Source organism: Schistocerca gregaria, chromosome 3, assembly GCF_023897955.1.
Source record: "Schistocerca gregaria isolate iqSchGreg1 chromosome 3, iqSchGreg1.2, whole genome shotgun sequence".
Taxonomy (NCBI): domain Eukaryota; kingdom Metazoa; phylum Arthropoda; class Insecta; order Orthoptera; family Acrididae; genus Schistocerca; species Schistocerca gregaria.
This window is the reverse complement of record NC_064922.1, coordinates 26,218,242-26,234,599: the sequence shown is the minus strand read 5'-3', so window position 1 is coordinate 26,234,599 and position 16,358 is coordinate 26,218,242. Positions and strand designations below refer to the sequence as shown.

Genomic DNA, 16,358 nt, shown 5'->3' with positions numbered 1-16,358 from the left:
TCTGAATCTTCAGACTTCAGCTGACAACACTTCATATTTTTCACTAATATTTGCAGCTATGGCGACCCATTACTGCTTGGATACACATCTGACACGTAGCCGATGTTCTCTCCAAACAAAATCACCTGCACTTCAGAACATGACTTTCACACATGTCTACAAAATCACCTTCACCTTCAAATACAGTTTTCTTGCGACTGATTGAGACGTAGGCAAATTTTAAAGTTGCTATTTCCATTACATCACGTTAATCAGAAAATCGGTAATTTACATCTGCAGTGGAGAAAAATTGCGTTCCGCCCAGCGAAGGGCTCGAACCCACGACCCTGTGATTAAGAGTCTCATGCTCTACCGACTGAGCTAGCCGTGCTGCCTCGTTGGGTACCTCCTGGGTAGCAGATCACACAGTACTCGTTTGGGTTGGTTGGTCCCATACAGAATCTCTCCATGCTGCCTAATGTTTTCCTAACGACACTCGTCACGTACTTCACTTTTATTTCATAATCATTTCTGAGAGGAAAAGGAATTGCATGACAATCTGCAGAGCTAGCGGCGTCAAAATTAACACACATACTTGACGTGACTCAAAAGCCGAACGAGTTACTTTCCGACGTTGTTTTAGATGTGCAAGTGCCAGTCAAACCTCGCGGTGAGGGCACTCTGCCGACCATTTCGCTAGTTAACACCGGTCTTCTTGTGTGTGTTTCAAGCTCAAGACCATCTTCAAGCACAAAATGGTCAACAGCAACATTCAGACGGTTTCGTACTGCACAATTGCTACATTAAAACGGTATGTTTGTTTCTCAGAACTGGAAAAACACGACCGTGACAGGATTCGAACCTGCAATCTTCGGATCCGAAGTCCGACGCCTTATCCATTAGGCCACACGGTCACTGACGACCAAGTATAACTTATATACGATTCATCTCGAAACGCTCACACCCCCTGAGGAATTGTGTTTTCGTTCCACACAGCCGCTGCCCCTTACTCTTTCCCACCCATTCGTTACATTCAACCTCTTACGAGACCGACCAAACATAGACAGGAAAACAAGACCACACACTTTGCGCAATCGGAATCGATGGCAGGGTTGTCCCTCGCCGCATTTGCTACGATGGCCATTTGCTAATTCTGCAGAAGCGGCGGCGGCGACGACGACGACGACGACGACGACGACCGCGGAGGCTCAGAGATTCTCAAATACATCTATAAAATGTAATTCAGAATGCCTCGTCCCACCTTATGCCGTACCGCTTTGGCAAATGCTTTATCAGCGCCATTCGCCTTAATCACATCTGAGAGTAATTCTTAATAAAACGCCTCTCGCTAATTGTTCGCCATCACAGATACTGTTTGCTATACGGCCATGACGCGCAACTGATTTCCAAAATTCGTCTTCCTCCTGTGAGGATGGAACTCACGACTCCTGGTTTACTAGACCAGTGCTCTACCACTGAGCTAAAGAGGCGCGGCCTAGCGGAACTTTTGCGTACTTCGTCCGTACGGTCGTCTGAATCTTCAGACTTCAGCTGACAACACTTCATATTTTTCACAAATATTTGCAGCTATGGCGACCCATTACTGCTTGGATACACATCTGACACGTAGCCGATGTTCTCTCCAAACAAAATCACCTGCACTTCAGAACATGACTTTCACACATGTCTACAAAATCACCTTCACCTTCATATACAGTTTTCTTGCGACTGATTGAGACGTAGGCAAATTTTAAAGTTGCTATTTCCATTACATCACGTTAATCAGAAAATCGGTAATTTACATCTGCAGTGGAGAAAAATTCCGTTCCGCCCAGCGAAGGGCTCGAACCCACGACCCTGTGATTAAGAGTCTCATGCTCTACCGACTGAGCTGGCCGTGCTGCCTCGTTGGGTACCTCCTGGGTAGCAGATCACACAGTACTCGTTTGGGTTGGTTGGTCCCATACAGAATCTCTCCATGCTGCCTAATGTTTTCCTAACGACACTCGTCACGTACTTCACTTTTATTTCATAATCATTTCTGAGAGGTAAAGGAATTGCATGACAATCTGCAGAGCTAGCGGCGTCAAAATTAACACACATACTTGACGTGACTCAAAAGCCGAACGAGTTACTTTCCGACGTTGTTTTAGATGTGCAAGTGCCAGTCAAACCTCGCGGTGAGGGCACTCTGCCGACCATTTCGCTAGTTAACACCGGTCTTCTTGTGTGTGTTTCAAGCTCAAGACCATCTTCAAGCACAAAATGGTCAACAGCAACATTCAGACGGTTTCGTACTGCACAATTGCTACATTAAAACGGTATGTTTGTTTCTCAGAACTGGAAAAACACGACCGTGACAGGATTCGAACCTGCAATCGTCGGATCCGAAGTCCGACGCCTTATCCATTAGGCCACACGGTCACTGACGACCAAGTATAACTTATATACGATTTATCTCGAAACGCTCACACCCCCTGAGGAATTGTGTTTTCGTTCCACACAGCCGCTGCCCCTTACTCTTTCCCACCCATTCGTTACATTCAACCTCTTACGAGACCGACCAAACATAGACAGGAAAACAAGACCACACACTTTGCGCAATCGGAATCGATGGCAGGGTGTCCCTCGACACATTTGCTACGATGGCCATTTGCTAATTCTGCAGAAGCGGCGGCGGCGACGACGACGACGACGACGACGACGACGACGACCGCGGGAGGCTCAGAGATTTGTGAGAAATACATCTATAAAATGTAATTCAGAATGCCTCGTCCCACCTTATGCCGTACCGCTTTGGCAAATGCTTTATCAGCGCCATTCGCCTTAATCACATCTGAGAGTAATTCTTAATAAAACGCCTCTCGCTAATTGTTCCCCATCACAGATACTGTTTGCTATACGGCCATGACGCGCAACTGATTTCCAAAATTCGTCTTCCTCCTGTGAGGATGGAACTCACGACTCCTGGTTTACTAGACCAGTGCTCTACCACTGAGCTAAAGAGGCGCGGCCTAGCGGAACTTTTGCGTACTTCGTCCGTACGGTCGTCTGAATCTTCAGACTTCAGCTGACAACACTTCATATTTTTCACAAATATTTGCAGCTATGGCGACCCATTACTGCTTGGATACACATCTGACACGTAGCCGATGTTCTCTCCAAACAAAATCACCTGCACTTCAGAACATGACTTTCACACATGTCTACAAAATCACCTTCACCTTCAAATACAGTTTTCTTGCGACTGATTGAGACGTAGGCAAATTTTAAAGTTGCTATTTCCATTACATCACGTTAATCAGAAAATCGGTAATTTACATCTGCAGTGGAGAAAAATTCCGTTCCGCCCAGCGAAGGGCTCGAACCCACGACCCTGTGATTAAGAGTCTCATGCTCTACCGACTGAGCTAGCCGTGCTGCCTCGTTGGGTACCTCCTGGGTAGCAGATCACACAGTACTCGTTTGGGTTGGTTGGTCCCATACAGAATCTCTCCATGCTGCCTAATGTTTTCCTAACGACACTCGTCACGTACTTCACTTTTTTTTCATAACCATTTCTGAGAGGTAAAGGAATTGCATGACAATCTGCAGAGCTAGCGGCGTCAAAATTAACACACATACTTGACGTGACTAAAAAGCCGAACGAGTTACTTTCCGACGTTGTTTTAGATGTGCAAGTGCCAGTCAAACCTCGCGGTGAGGGCACTCTGCCGACCATTTCGCTAGTTAACACCGGTCTTCTTGTGTGTGTTTCAAGCTCAAGACCATCTTCAAGCACAAAATGGTCAACAGCAACATTCAGACGGTTTCGTACTGCACAATTGCTACATTAAAACGGTATGTTTGTTTCTCAGAACTGGAAAAACACGACCGTGACAGGATTCGAACCTGCAATCTTCGGATCCGAAGTCCGACGCCTTATCCATTAGGCCACACGGTCACTGACGACCAAGTATAACTTATATACGATTCATCTCGAAACGCTCACACCCCCTGAGGAATTGTGTTTTCGTTCCACACAGCCGCTGCCCCTTACTCTTTCCCACCCATTCGTTACATTCAACCTCTTACGAGACCGACCAAACATAGACAGGAAAACAAGACCACACACTTTGCGCAATCGGAATCGATGGCAGGGTGTCCCTCGCCACATTTGCTACGATGGCCATTTGCTAATTCTGCAGAAGCGGCGGCGGCGACGACGACGACGACGACGACGACGACGACGACGCGGGGAGGCTCAGAGATTTCTGAGAAATACATCTATAAATGTAATTCAGAATGCCTCGTCCCACCTTATGCCGTACCGCTTTGGCAAATGCTTTATCAGCGCCATTCGCCTTAATCACATCTGAGAGTAATTCTTAATAAAACGCCTCTCGCTAATTGTTCGCCATCACAGATACTGTTTGCTATACGGCCATGACGCGCTACTGATTTCCAAAATTCGTCTTCCTCCTGTGAGGATGGAACTCACGACTCCTGGTTTACTAGACCAGTGCTCTACCACTGAGCTAAAGAGGCGCGGCCTAGCGGAACTTTTGCGTACTTCGTCCGTACGGTCGTCTGAATCTTCAGACTTCAGCTGACAACACTTCATATTTTTCACTAATATTTGCAGCTATGGCGACCCATTACTGCTTGGATACACATCTGACACGTAGCCGATGTTCTCTCCAAACAAAATCACCTGCACTTCAGAACATGACTTTCACACATGTCTACAAAATCACCTTCACCTTCAAATACAGTTTTCTTGCGACTGATTGAGACGTAGGCAAATTTTAAAGTTGCTATTTCCATTACATCACGTTAATCAGAAAATCGGTAATTTACATCTGCAGTGGAGAAAAATTCCGTTCCGCCCAGCGAAGGGCTCGAACCCACGACCCTGTGATTAAGAGTCTCATGCTCTACCGACTGAGCTAGCCGTGCTGCCTCGTTGGGTACCTCCTGGGTAGCAGATCACACAGTACTCGTTTGGGTTGGTTGGTCCCATACAGAATCTCTCCATGCTGCCTAATGTTTTCCTAACGACACTCGTCACGTACTTCACTTTTATTTCATAATCATTTCTGAGAGGTAAAGGAATTGCATGACAATCTGCAGAGCTAGCGGCGTCAAAATTAACACACATACTTGACGTGACTCAAAAGCCGAACGAGTTACTTTCCGACGTTGTTTTAGATGTGCAAGAACCAGTCAAACCTCGCGGTGAGGGCACTCTGCCGACCATTTCGCTAGTTAACACCGGTCTTCTTGTGTGTGTTTCAAGCTCAAGACCATCTTCAAGCACAAAATGGTCAACAGCAACATTCAGACGGTTTCGTACTGCACAATTGCTACATTAAAACGGTATGTTTGTTTCTCAGAACTGGAAAAACACGACCGTGACAGGATTTGAACCTGCAATCTTCGGATCCGAAGTCCGACGCCTTATCCATTAGGCCACACGGTCACTGACGACCAAGTATAACTTATATACGATTCATCTCGAAACGCTCACACCCCCTGAGGAATTGTGTTTTCGTTCCACACAGCCGCTGCCCCTTACTCTTTCCCACCCATTCGTTACATTCAACCTCTTACGAGACCGACCAAACATAGACAGGAAAACAAGACCACACACTTTGCGCAATCGGAATCGATGGCAGGGTGTCCCTCGCCGCATTTGCTACGATGGCCATTTGCTAATTCTGCAGAAGCGGCGGCGGCGACGACGACGACGACGACGACGACGACGACGACCGCGGGAGGCTCAGAGATTTGTGAGAAATACATCTATAAAATGTAATTCAGAATGCCTCGTCCCACCTTATGCCGTACCGCTTTGGCAAATGCTTTATCAGCGCCATTCGCCTTAATCACATCTGAGAGTAATTCTTAATAAAACGCCTCTCGCTAATTATCCGCCATCACAGATACTGTTTGCTATACGGCCATGACGCGCAACTGATTTCCAAAATTCGTCTTCCTCCTGTGAGGATGGAACTCACGACTCCTGGTTTACTAGACCAGTGCTCTACCACTGAGCTAAAGAGGCGCGGCCTAGCGGAACTTTTGCGTACTTCGTCCGTACGGTCGTCTGAATCTTCAGACTTCAGCTGACAACACTTCATATTTTTCACTAATATTTGCAGCTATGGCGACCCATTACTGCTTGGATACACATCTGACACGTAGCCGATGTTCTCTCCAAACAAAATCACCTGCACTTCAGAACATGACTTTCACACATGTCTACAAAATCACCTTCACCTTCAAATACAGTTTTCTTGCGACTGATTGAGACGTAGGCAAATTTTAAAGTTGCTATTTCCATTACATCACGTTAATCAGAAAATCGGTAATTTACATCTGCAGTGGAGAAAAATTCCGTTCCGCCCAGCGAAGGGCTCGAACCCACGACCCTGTGATTAAGAGTCTCTCATGCTCTACCGACTGAGCTAGCCGTGCTGCCTCGTTGGGTACCTCCTGGGTAGCAGATCACACAGTACTCGTTTGGGTTGGTTGGTCCCATACAGAATCTCTCCATGCTGACTAATGTTTTCCTAACGACACTCGTCACGTACTTCACTTTTTTTTTCATAACCATTTCTGAGAGGTAAAGGAATTGCATGACAATCTGCAGAGCTAGCGGCGTCAAAATTAACACACATACTTGACGTGACTAAAAAGCCGAACGAGTTACTTTCCGACGTTGTTTTAGATGTGCAAGTGCCAGTCAAACCTCGCGGTGAGGGCACTCTGCCGACCATTTCGCTAGTTAACACCGGTCTTCTTGTGTGTGTTTCAAGCTCAAGACCATCTTCAAGCACAAAATGGTCAACAGCAACATTCAGACGGTTTCGTACTGCACAATTGCTACATTAAAACGGTATGTTTGTTTCTCAGAACTGGAAAAACACGACCGTGACAGGATTCGAACCTGCAATCTTCGGATCCGAAGTCCGACGCCTTATCCATTAGGCCACACGGTCACTGACGACCAAGTATAACTTATATACGATTCATCTCGAAACGCTCACACCCCCTGAGGAATTGTGTTTTCGTTCCACACAGCCGCTGCCCCTTACTCTTTCCCACCCATTCGTTACATTCAACCTCTTACGAGACCGACCAAACATAGACAGGAAAACAAGACCACACACTTTGCGCAATCAACACGCGATCTAGTGTTCCCTCGCCGCATTTGCTACGATGGCCATTTGCTAATTCTGCAGAAGCGGCGGCGGCGACGACGACGACGACGACGACCGCGGGAGGCTCAGAGATTTCTGAGAAATACATCTATAAATGTAATTCAGAATGCCTCGTCCCACCTTATGCCGTACCGCTTTGGCAAATGCTTTATGTCTCGCGTGTGTCTTAATCACATCTGAGAGTAATTCTTAATAAAACGCCTCTCGCTAATTGTTCGCCATCACAGATACTGTTTGCTATACGGCCATGACGCGCAACTGATTTCCAAAATTCGTCTTCCTCCTGTGAGGATGGAACTCACGACTCCTGGTTTACTAGACCAGTGCTCTACCACTGAGCTAAAGAGGCGCGGCCTAGCGGAACTTTTGCGTACTTCGTCCGTACGGTCGTCTGAATCTTCAGACTTCAGCTGACAACACTTCATATTTTTCACTAATATTTGCAGCTATGGCGACCCATTACTGCTTGGATACACATCTGACACGTAGCCGATGTTCTCTCCAAACAAAATCACCTGCACTTCAGAACATGACTTTCACACATGTCTACAAAATCACCTTCACCTTCAAATACAGTTTTCTTGCGACTGATTGAGACGTAGGCAAATTTTAAAGTTGCTATTTCCATTACATCACGTTAATCAGAAAATCGGTAATTTACATCTGCAGTGGAGAAAAATTCCGTTCCGCCCAGCGAAGGGCTCGAACCCACGACCCTGTGATTAAGAGTCTCATGCTCTACCGACTGAGCTAGCCGTGCTGCCTCGTTGGGTACCTCCTGGGTAGCAGATCACACAGTACTCGTTTGGGTTGGTTGGTCCCATACAGAATCTCTCCATGCTGCCTAATGTTTTCCTAACGACACTCGTCACGTACTTCACTTTTATTTCATAATCATTTCTGAGAGGTAAAGGAATTGCATGACAATCTGCAGAGCTAGCGGCGTCAAAATTAACACACATACTTGACGTGACTGAAAAGCCGAACGAGTTACTTTCCGACGTTGTTTTAGATGTGCAAGTGCCAGTCAAACCTCGCGGTGAGGGCACTCTGCCGACCATTTCGCTAGTTAACACCGGTCTTCTTGTGTGTGTTTCAAGCTCAAGACCACCTCCAAGCACAAAATGGTCAACAGCAACATTCAGACGGTTTCGTACTGCACAATTGCTACATTAAAACGGTATGTTTGTTTCTCAGAACTGGAAAAACACGACCGTGAAAGGATTCGAACCTGCAATCTTCGGATCCGAAGTCCGACGCCTTATCCATTAGGCCACACGGTCACTGACGACCAAGTATAACTTATATACGATTCATCTCGAAACGCTCACACCCCCTGAGGAATTGTGTTTTCGTTCCACACAGCCGCTGCCCCTTACTCTTTCCCACCCATTCGTTACATTCAACCTCTTACGAGACCGACCAAACATAGACAGGAAAACAAGACCACACACTTTGCGCAATCGGAATCGATGGCAGGGTGTCCCTCGCCGCATTTGCTACGATGGCCATTTGCTAATTCTGCAGAAGCGGCGGCGGCGACGACGACGACGACGACGAAGACGACGACCGCGGGAGGCTCAGAGATTTGTGAGAAATACATCTATAAAATGTAATTCAGAATGCCTCGTCCCACCTTATGCCGTACCGCTTTGGCAAATGCTTTATCAGCGCCATTCGCCTTAATCACATCTGAGAGTAATTCTTAATAAAACGCCTCTCGCTAATTGTTCGCCATCACAGATACTGTTTGCTATACGGCCATGACGCGCTACTGATTTCCAAAATTCGTCTTCCTCCTGTGAGGATGGAACTCACGACTCCTGGTTTACTAGACCAGTGCTCTACCACTGAGCTAAAGAGGCGCGGCCTAGCGGAACTTCTGCGTACTTCGTCTGTACGGTCGTCTGAATCTTCAGACTTCAGCTGACAACACTTCATATTGTTCACTAATATTTGCAGCTATGGCGACCCATTACTGCTTGGATACACATCTGACACGTAGCCGATGTTCTCTCCAAACAAAATCACCTGCACTTCAGAACATGACTTTCACACATGTCTACAAAATCACCTTCACCTTCAAATACAGTTTTCTTGCGACTGATTGAGACGTAGGCAAATTTTAAAGTTGCTATTTCCATTACATCACGTTAATCAGAAAATCGGTAATTTACATCTGCAGTGGAGAAAAATTCCCTTCCGCCCAGCGAAGGGCTCGAACCCACGACCCTGTGATTAAGAGTCTCATGCTCTACCGACAGAGCTAGCCGTGCTGCCTCGTTGGGTACCTCCTGGGTAGCAGATCACACAGTACTCGTTTGGGTTGGTTGGTCCCATACAGAATCTCTCCATGCTGCCTAATGTTTTCCTAACGACACTCGTCACGTACTTCACTTTTATTTCATAATCATTTCTGAGAGGTAAAGGAATTGCATGACAATCTGCAGAGCTAGCGGCGTCAAAATTAACACACATACTTGACGTGACTGAAAAGCCGAACGAGTTACTTTCCGACGTTGTTTTAGATGTGCAAGTGCCAGTCAAACCTCGCGGTGAGGGCACTCTGCCGACCATTTCGCTAGTTAACACCGGTCTTCTTGTGTGTGTTTCAAGCTCAAGACCATCTTCAAGCACAAAATGGTCAACAGCAACATTCAGACGGTTTCGTACTGCACAATTGCTACATTAAAACGGTATGTTTGTTTCTCAGAACTGGAAAAACACGACCGTGACAGGATTCGAACCTGCAATCTTCGGATCCGAAGTCCGACGCCTTATCCATTAGGCCACACGGTCACTGACGACCAAGTATAACTTATATACGATTCATCTCGAAACGCTCACACCCCCTGAGGAATTGTGTTTTCGTTCCACACAGCCGCTGCCCCTTACTCTTTCCCACCCATTCGTTACATTCAACCTCTTACGAGACCGACCAAACATAGACAGGAAAACAAGACCACACACTTTGCGCAATCGGAATCGATGGCAGGGTGTCCCTCGCCGCATTTGCTACGACGGCCATTTGCTAATTCTGCAGAAGCGGCGGCGGCGACGACGACGACGACGACGAAGACGACGACCGCGGGAGGCTCAGAGATTTGTGAGAAATACATCTATAAAATGTAATTCAGAATGCCTCGTCCCACCTTATGCCGTACCGCTTTGGCAAATGCTTTATCAGCGCCATTCGCCTTAATCACATCTGAGAGTAATTCTTAATAAAACGCCTCTCGCTAATTATCCGCCATCACAGATACTGTTTGCTATACGGCCATGACGCGCAACTGATTTCCAAAATTCGTCTTCCTCCTGTGAGGATGGAACTCACGACTCCTGGTTTACTAGACCAGTGCTCTACCACTGAGCTAAAGAGGCGCGGCCTAGCGGAACTTTTGCGTACTTCGTCCGTACGGTCGTCTGAATCTTCTGACTTCAGCTGACAACACTTCATATTTTTCACTAATATTTGCAGCTATGGTGACCCATTACTGCTTGGATACACATCTGACACGTAGCCGATGTTCTCTCCAAACAAAATCACCTGCACTTCAGAACATGACTTTCACACATGTCTACAAAATCACCTTCACCTTCAAATACAGTTTTCTTGCGACTGATTGAGACGTAGGCAAATTTTAAAGTTGCTATTTCCATTACATCACGTTAATCAGAAAATCGGTAATTTACATCTGCAGTGGAGAAAAATTCCGTTCCGCCCAGCGAAGGGCTCGAACCCACGACCCTGTGATTAAGAGTCTCATGCTCTACCGACTGAGCTAGCTGTGCTGCCTCGTTGGGTACCTCCTGGGTAGCAGATCACACAGTACTCGTTTGGGTTGGTTGGTCCCATACAGAATCTCTCCATGCTGCCTAATGTTTTCCTAACGACACTCGTCACGTACTTCTCTTTTATTTCATAATCATTTCTGAGAGGTAAAGGAATTGCATGACAATCTGCAGAGCTAGCGGCGTCAAAATTAACACACATACTTGACGTGACTCAAAAGCCGAACGAGTTACTTTCCGACGTTGTTTTAGATGTGCAAGAACCAGTCAAACCTCGCGGTGAGGGCACTCTGCCGACCATTTCGCTAGTTAACACCGGTCTTCTTGTGTGTGTTTCAAGCTCAAGACCATCTTCAAGCACAAAATGGTCAACAGCAACATTCAGACGGTTTCGTACTGCACAATTGCTACATTAAAACGGTATGTTTGTTTCTCAGAACTGGAAAAACACGACCGTGACAGGATTCGAACCTGCAATCTTCGGATCCGAAGTCCGACGCCTTATCCATTAGGCCACACGGTCACTGACGACCAAGTATAACTTATATACGATTCATCTCGAAACGCTCACACCCCCTGAGGAATTGTGTTTTCGTTCCACACAGCCGCTGCCCCTTACTCTTTCCCACCCATTCGTTACATTCAACCTCTTACGAGACCGACCAAACATAGACAGGAAAACAAGACCACACACTTTGCGCAATCGGAATCGATGGCAGGGTGTCCCTCGCCGCATTTGCTACGATGGCCATTTGCTAATTCTGCAGAAGCGGCGGCGGCGACGACGACGACGACGACGAAGACGACGACCGCGGGAGGCTCAGAGATTTGTGAGAAATACATCTATAAAATGTAATTCAGAATGCCTCGTCCCACCTTATGCCGTACCGCTTTGGCAAATGCTTTATCAGCGCCATTCGCCTTAATCACATCTGAGAGTAATTCTTAATAAAACGCCTCTCGCTAATTATCCGCCATCACAGATACTGTTTGCTATACGGCCATGACGCGCAACTGATTTCCAAAATTCGTCTTCCTCCTGTGAGGATGGAACTCACGACTCCTGGTTTACTAGACCAGTGCTCTACCACTGAGCTAAAGAGGCGCGGCCTAGCGGAACTTTTGCGTACTTCGTCCGTACGGTCGTCTGAATCTTCAGACTTCAGCTGACAACACTTCATATTTTTCACTAATATTTGCAGCTATGGCGACCCATTACTGCTTGGATACACATCTGACACGTAGCCGATGTTCTCTCCAAACAAAATCACCTGCACTTCAGAACATGACTTTCACACATGTCTACAAAATCACCTTCACCTTCAAATACAGTTTTCTTGCGACTGATTGAGACGTAGGCAAATTTTAAAGTTGCTATTTCCATTACATCACGTTAATCAGAAAATCGGTAATTTACATCTGCAGTGGAGAAAAATTCCGTTCCGCCCAGCGAAGGGCTCGAACCCACGACCCTGTGATTAAGAGTCTCATGCTCTACCGACTGAGCTAGCCGTGCTGCCTCGTTGGGTACCTCCTGGGTAGCAAATCACACAGTACTCGTTTGGGTTGGTTGGTCCCATACAGAATCTCTCCATGCTGCCTAATGTTTTCCTAACGACACTCGTCACGTACTTCACTTTTATTTCATAATCATTTCTGAGAGGTAAAGGAATTGCATGACAATCTGCAGAGCTAGCGGCGTCAAAATTAACACACATACTTGACGTGACTAAAAAGCCGAACGAGTTACTTTCCGACGTTGTTTTAGATGTGCAAGTGCCAGTCAAACCTCGCGGTGAGGGCACTCTGCCGACCATTTCGCTAGTTAACACCGGTCTTCTTGTGTGTGTTTCAAGCTCAAGACCATCTTCAAGCACAAAATGGTCAACAGCAACATTCAGACGGTTTCGTACTGCACAATTGCTACATTAAAACGGTATGTTTGTTTCTCAGAACTGGAAAAACACGACCGTGACAGGATTCGAACCTGCAATCTTCGGATCCGAAGTCCGACGCCTTATCCATTAGGCCACACGGTCACTGACGACCAAGTATAACTTATATACGATTCATCTCGAAACGCTCACACCCCCTGAGGAATTGTGTTTTCGTTCCACACAGCCGCTGCCCCTTACTCTTTCCCACCCATTCGTTACATTCAACCTCTTACGAGACCGACCAAACATAGACAGGAAAACAAGACCACACACTTTGCGCAATCGGAATCGGTGGCAGGGTGTCCCTCGCCGCATTTGCTACGATGGCCATTTGCTAATTCTGCAGAAGCGGCGGCGGCGACGACGACGACGACGACGAAGACGACGACCGCGGGAGGCTCAGAGATTTGTGAGAAATACATCTATAAAATGTAATTCAGAATGCCTCGTCCCACCTTATGCCGTACCGCTTTGGCAAATGCTTTATCAGCGCCATTCGCCTTAATCACATCTGAGAGTAATTCTTAATAAAACGCCTCTCGCTAATTGTTCGCCATCACAGATACTGTTTGCTATACGGCCATGACGCGCAACTGATTTCCAAAATTCGTCTTCCTCCTGTGAGGATGGAACTCACGACTCCTGGTTTACTAGACCAGTGCTCTACCACTGAGCTAAAGAGGCGCGGCCTAGCGGAACTTTTGCGTACTTCGTCCGTACGGTCGTCTGAATCTTCAGACTTCAGCTGACAACACTTCATATTTTTCACAAATATTTGCAGCTATGGCGACCCATTACTGCTTGGATACACATCTGACACGTAGCCGATGTTCTCTCCAAACAAAATCACCTGCACTTCAGAACATGACTTTCACACATGTAACACGCGATCTAGTGTCCTTCATATACAGTTTTCTTGCGACTGATTGAGACGTAGGCAAATTTTAAAGTTGCTATTTCCATTACATCACGTTAATCAGAAAATCGGTAATTTACATCTGCAGTGGAGAAAAATTCCGTTCCGCCCAGCGAAGGGCTCGAACCCAGGACCCTGTGATTAAGAGTCTCATGCTCTACCGACTGAGCTGGCCGTGCTGCCTCGTTGGGTACCTCCTGGGTAGCAGATCACACAGTACTCGTTTGGGTTGGTTGGTCCCATACAGAATCTCTCCATGCTGCCTAATGTTTTCCTAACGACACTCGTCTCGTACTTCACTTTTATTTCATAATCATTTCTGAGAGGTAAAGGAATTGCATGACAATCTGCAGAGCTAGCGGCGTCAAAATTAACACACATACTTGACGTGACTCAAAAGCCGAACGAGTTACTTTCCGACGTTGTTTTAGATGTGCAAGTGCCAGTCAAACCTCGCGGTGAGGGCACTCTGCCGACCATTTCGCTAGTTAACACCGGTCTTCTTGTGTGTGTTTCAAGCTCAAGACCATCTTCAAGCACAAAATGGTCAACAGCAACATTCAGACGGTTTCGTACTGCACAATTGCTACATTAAAACGGTATGTTTGTTTCTCAGAACTGGAAAAACACGACCGTGACAGGATTCGAACCTGCAATCTTCGGATCCGAAGTCCGACGCCTTATCCATTAGGCCACACGGTCACTGACGACCAAGTATAACTTATATACGATTCATCTCGAAACGCTCACACCCCCTGAGGAATTGTGTTTTCGTTCCACACAGCCGCTGCCCCTTACTCTTTCCCACCCATTCGTTACATTCAACCTCTTACGAGACCAACCAAACATAGACAGGAAAACAAGACCACACACTTTGCGCAATCGGAATCGATGGCAGGGTGTCCCTCGCCGCATTTGCTACGATGGCCATTTGCTAATTCTGCAGAAGCGGCGGCGGCGACGACGACGACGACGACGACGACGACGACGACGACGAAGACGACGACCGCGGGAGGCTCAGAGATTTGTGAGAAATACATCTATAAAATGTAATTCAGAATGCCTCGTCCCACCTTATGCCGTACCGCTTTGGCAAATGCTTTATCAGCGCCATTCGCCTTAATCACATCTGAGAGTAATTCTTAATAAAACGCCTCTCGCTAATTGTTCGCCATCACAGATACTGTTTGCTATACGGCCATGACGCGCAACTGATTTCCAAAATTCGTCTTCCTCCTGTGAGGATGGAACTGACGACTCCTGGTTTACTAGACCAGTGCTCTACCACTGAGCTAAAGAGGCACGGCCTAGCGGAACATTTGCGTACTTCGTCCGTACGGTCGTCTGAATCTTCAGACTTCAGCTGACAACACTTCATATTTTTCACTAATATTTGCAGCTATGGCGACCCATTACTGCTTGGATACACATCTGACACGTAGCCGATGTTCTCTCCAAACAAAATCACCTGCACTTCAGAACATGACTTTCACACATGTCTACAAAATCACCTTCACCTTCAAATACAGTTTTCTTGCGACTGATTGAGACGTAGGCAAATTTTAAAGTTGCTATTTCCATTACATCACGTTAATCAGAAAATCGGTAATTTACATCTGCAGTGGAGAAAAATTCCGTTCCGCCCAGCGAAGGGCTCGAACCCACGACCCTGTGATTAAGAGTCTCATGCTCTACCGACTGAGCTAGCCGTGCTGCCTCGTTGGGTACCTCCCGGGGAAGCAGATCACACAGTACTCGTTTGAGTTGGTTGGTCCCATACAGAATCTCTCCATGCTGCCTAATGTTTTCCTAACGACACTCGTCACGTACTTCACTTTTATTTCATAATCATTTCTGAGAGGAAAAGGAATTGCATGACAATCTGCAGAGCTAGCGGCGTCAAAATTAACACACATACTTGACGTGACTCAAAAGCCGAACGAGTTACTTTCGGACGTTGTTTTAGATGTGCAAGTGCCAGTCAAACCTCGCGGTGAGGGCACTCTGCCGACCATTTCGCTAGTTAACACCGGTCTTCTTGTGTGTGTTTCAAGCTCAAGACCATCTTCAAGCACAAAATGGTCAACAGCAACATTCAGACGGTTTCGTACTGCACAATTGCTACATTAAAACGGTATGTTTGTTTCTCAGAACTGGAAAAACAACACGCGATCTAGTGTCGAACCTGCAATCTTCGGATCCGAAGTCCGACGCCTTATCCATTAGGCCACACGGTCACTGACGACCAAGTATAACTTATATACGATTCATCTCGAAACGCTCACACCCCCTGAGGAATTGTGTTTTCGTTCCACACAGCCGCTGCCCCTTACTCTTTCCCACCCATTCGTTACATTCAACCTCTTACGAGACCGACCAAACATAGACAGGAAAACAAGACCACACACTTTGCGCAATCGGAATCGATGGCAGGGTGTCCCTCGCCGCATTTGCTACGATGGCCATTTGCTAATTCTGCAGAAGCGGCGGCGGCGGCGACGACGACGACGACGACGACGACGAAGACGA

General features: G+C 46.8%; 26 non-coding genes across 26 annotated transcripts; all 26 read right to left on the bottom strand.

The window, feature by feature from the left end:
• Positions 1–297: 297 nt before the first annotated feature.
• Positions 298–370, bottom strand: Trnak-cuu (transfer RNA lysine (anticodon CUU)). The gene has a single exon. It is a non-coding gene; the product is annotated as a tRNA-Lys (tRNA).
• A 450-nt stretch (positions 371–820) lies between these two features.
• On the bottom strand, positions 821–893 carry Trnar-ucg (transfer RNA arginine (anticodon UCG)). The gene has a single exon. It is a non-coding gene; the product is annotated as a tRNA-Arg (tRNA).
• A 504-nt stretch (positions 894–1,397) lies between these two features.
• On the bottom strand, positions 1,398–1,469 carry Trnat-agu (transfer RNA threonine (anticodon AGU)). Its single transcript has one exon. It is a non-coding gene; the product is annotated as a tRNA-Thr (tRNA).
• Positions 1,470–2,330: 861 nt separating this feature from the next.
• Trnar-ucg (transfer RNA arginine (anticodon UCG)) lies at positions 2,331–2,403 on the bottom strand. The gene has a single exon. It is a non-coding gene; the product is annotated as a tRNA-Arg (tRNA).
• Positions 2,404–2,916: 513 nt separating this feature from the next.
• Trnat-agu (transfer RNA threonine (anticodon AGU)) lies at positions 2,917–2,988 on the bottom strand. Its single transcript has one exon. It is a non-coding gene; the product is annotated as a tRNA-Thr (tRNA).
• Positions 2,989–3,326: 338 nt separating this feature from the next.
• On the bottom strand, positions 3,327–3,399 carry Trnak-cuu (transfer RNA lysine (anticodon CUU)). The gene has a single exon. It is a non-coding gene; the product is annotated as a tRNA-Lys (tRNA).
• A 450-nt stretch (positions 3,400–3,849) lies between these two features.
• Positions 3,850–3,922, bottom strand: Trnar-ucg (transfer RNA arginine (anticodon UCG)). The gene has a single exon. It is a non-coding gene; the product is annotated as a tRNA-Arg (tRNA).
• A 512-nt stretch (positions 3,923–4,434) lies between these two features.
• Trnat-agu (transfer RNA threonine (anticodon AGU)) lies at positions 4,435–4,506 on the bottom strand. The gene has a single exon. It is a non-coding gene; the product is annotated as a tRNA-Thr (tRNA).
• Positions 4,507–4,844: 338 nt separating this feature from the next.
• On the bottom strand, positions 4,845–4,917 carry Trnak-cuu (transfer RNA lysine (anticodon CUU)). The gene has a single exon. It is a non-coding gene; the product is annotated as a tRNA-Lys (tRNA).
• Positions 4,918–5,367: 450 nt separating this feature from the next.
• Positions 5,368–5,440, bottom strand: Trnar-ucg (transfer RNA arginine (anticodon UCG)). Its single transcript has one exon. It is a non-coding gene; the product is annotated as a tRNA-Arg (tRNA).
• Positions 5,441–5,953: 513 nt separating this feature from the next.
• On the bottom strand, positions 5,954–6,025 carry Trnat-agu (transfer RNA threonine (anticodon AGU)). Its single transcript has one exon. It is a non-coding gene; the product is annotated as a tRNA-Thr (tRNA).
• An 864-nt stretch (positions 6,026–6,889) lies between these two features.
• Positions 6,890–6,962, bottom strand: Trnar-ucg (transfer RNA arginine (anticodon UCG)). The gene has a single exon. It is a non-coding gene; the product is annotated as a tRNA-Arg (tRNA).
• A 499-nt stretch (positions 6,963–7,461) lies between these two features.
• Positions 7,462–7,533, bottom strand: Trnat-agu (transfer RNA threonine (anticodon AGU)). The gene has a single exon. It is a non-coding gene; the product is annotated as a tRNA-Thr (tRNA).
• Positions 7,534–7,871: 338 nt separating this feature from the next.
• On the bottom strand, positions 7,872–7,944 carry Trnak-cuu (transfer RNA lysine (anticodon CUU)). The gene has a single exon. It is a non-coding gene; the product is annotated as a tRNA-Lys (tRNA).
• A 450-nt stretch (positions 7,945–8,394) lies between these two features.
• On the bottom strand, positions 8,395–8,467 carry Trnar-ucg (transfer RNA arginine (anticodon UCG)). Its single transcript has one exon. It is a non-coding gene; the product is annotated as a tRNA-Arg (tRNA).
• Positions 8,468–8,977: 510 nt separating this feature from the next.
• Trnat-agu (transfer RNA threonine (anticodon AGU)) lies at positions 8,978–9,049 on the bottom strand. The gene has a single exon. It is a non-coding gene; the product is annotated as a tRNA-Thr (tRNA).
• An 861-nt stretch (positions 9,050–9,910) lies between these two features.
• Positions 9,911–9,983, bottom strand: Trnar-ucg (transfer RNA arginine (anticodon UCG)). The gene has a single exon. It is a non-coding gene; the product is annotated as a tRNA-Arg (tRNA).
• Positions 9,984–10,493: 510 nt separating this feature from the next.
• Trnat-agu (transfer RNA threonine (anticodon AGU)) lies at positions 10,494–10,565 on the bottom strand. The gene has a single exon. It is a non-coding gene; the product is annotated as a tRNA-Thr (tRNA).
• A 338-nt stretch (positions 10,566–10,903) lies between these two features.
• Trnak-cuu (transfer RNA lysine (anticodon CUU)) lies at positions 10,904–10,976 on the bottom strand. The gene has a single exon. It is a non-coding gene; the product is annotated as a tRNA-Lys (tRNA).
• Positions 10,977–11,426: 450 nt separating this feature from the next.
• Trnar-ucg (transfer RNA arginine (anticodon UCG)) lies at positions 11,427–11,499 on the bottom strand. The gene has a single exon. It is a non-coding gene; the product is annotated as a tRNA-Arg (tRNA).
• Positions 11,500–12,009: 510 nt separating this feature from the next.
• On the bottom strand, positions 12,010–12,081 carry Trnat-agu (transfer RNA threonine (anticodon AGU)). The gene has a single exon. It is a non-coding gene; the product is annotated as a tRNA-Thr (tRNA).
• Positions 12,082–12,419: 338 nt separating this feature from the next.
• On the bottom strand, positions 12,420–12,492 carry Trnak-cuu (transfer RNA lysine (anticodon CUU)). Its single transcript has one exon. It is a non-coding gene; the product is annotated as a tRNA-Lys (tRNA).
• Positions 12,493–12,942: 450 nt separating this feature from the next.
• Trnar-ucg (transfer RNA arginine (anticodon UCG)) lies at positions 12,943–13,015 on the bottom strand. Its single transcript has one exon. It is a non-coding gene; the product is annotated as a tRNA-Arg (tRNA).
• A 510-nt stretch (positions 13,016–13,525) lies between these two features.
• Trnat-agu (transfer RNA threonine (anticodon AGU)) lies at positions 13,526–13,597 on the bottom strand. The gene has a single exon. It is a non-coding gene; the product is annotated as a tRNA-Thr (tRNA).
• Positions 13,598–14,458: 861 nt separating this feature from the next.
• On the bottom strand, positions 14,459–14,531 carry Trnar-ucg (transfer RNA arginine (anticodon UCG)). The gene has a single exon. It is a non-coding gene; the product is annotated as a tRNA-Arg (tRNA).
• A 938-nt stretch (positions 14,532–15,469) lies between these two features.
• Trnak-cuu (transfer RNA lysine (anticodon CUU)) lies at positions 15,470–15,542 on the bottom strand. The gene has a single exon. It is a non-coding gene; the product is annotated as a tRNA-Lys (tRNA).
• Between the last annotated feature and the right edge of the window lie 816 nt (positions 15,543–16,358).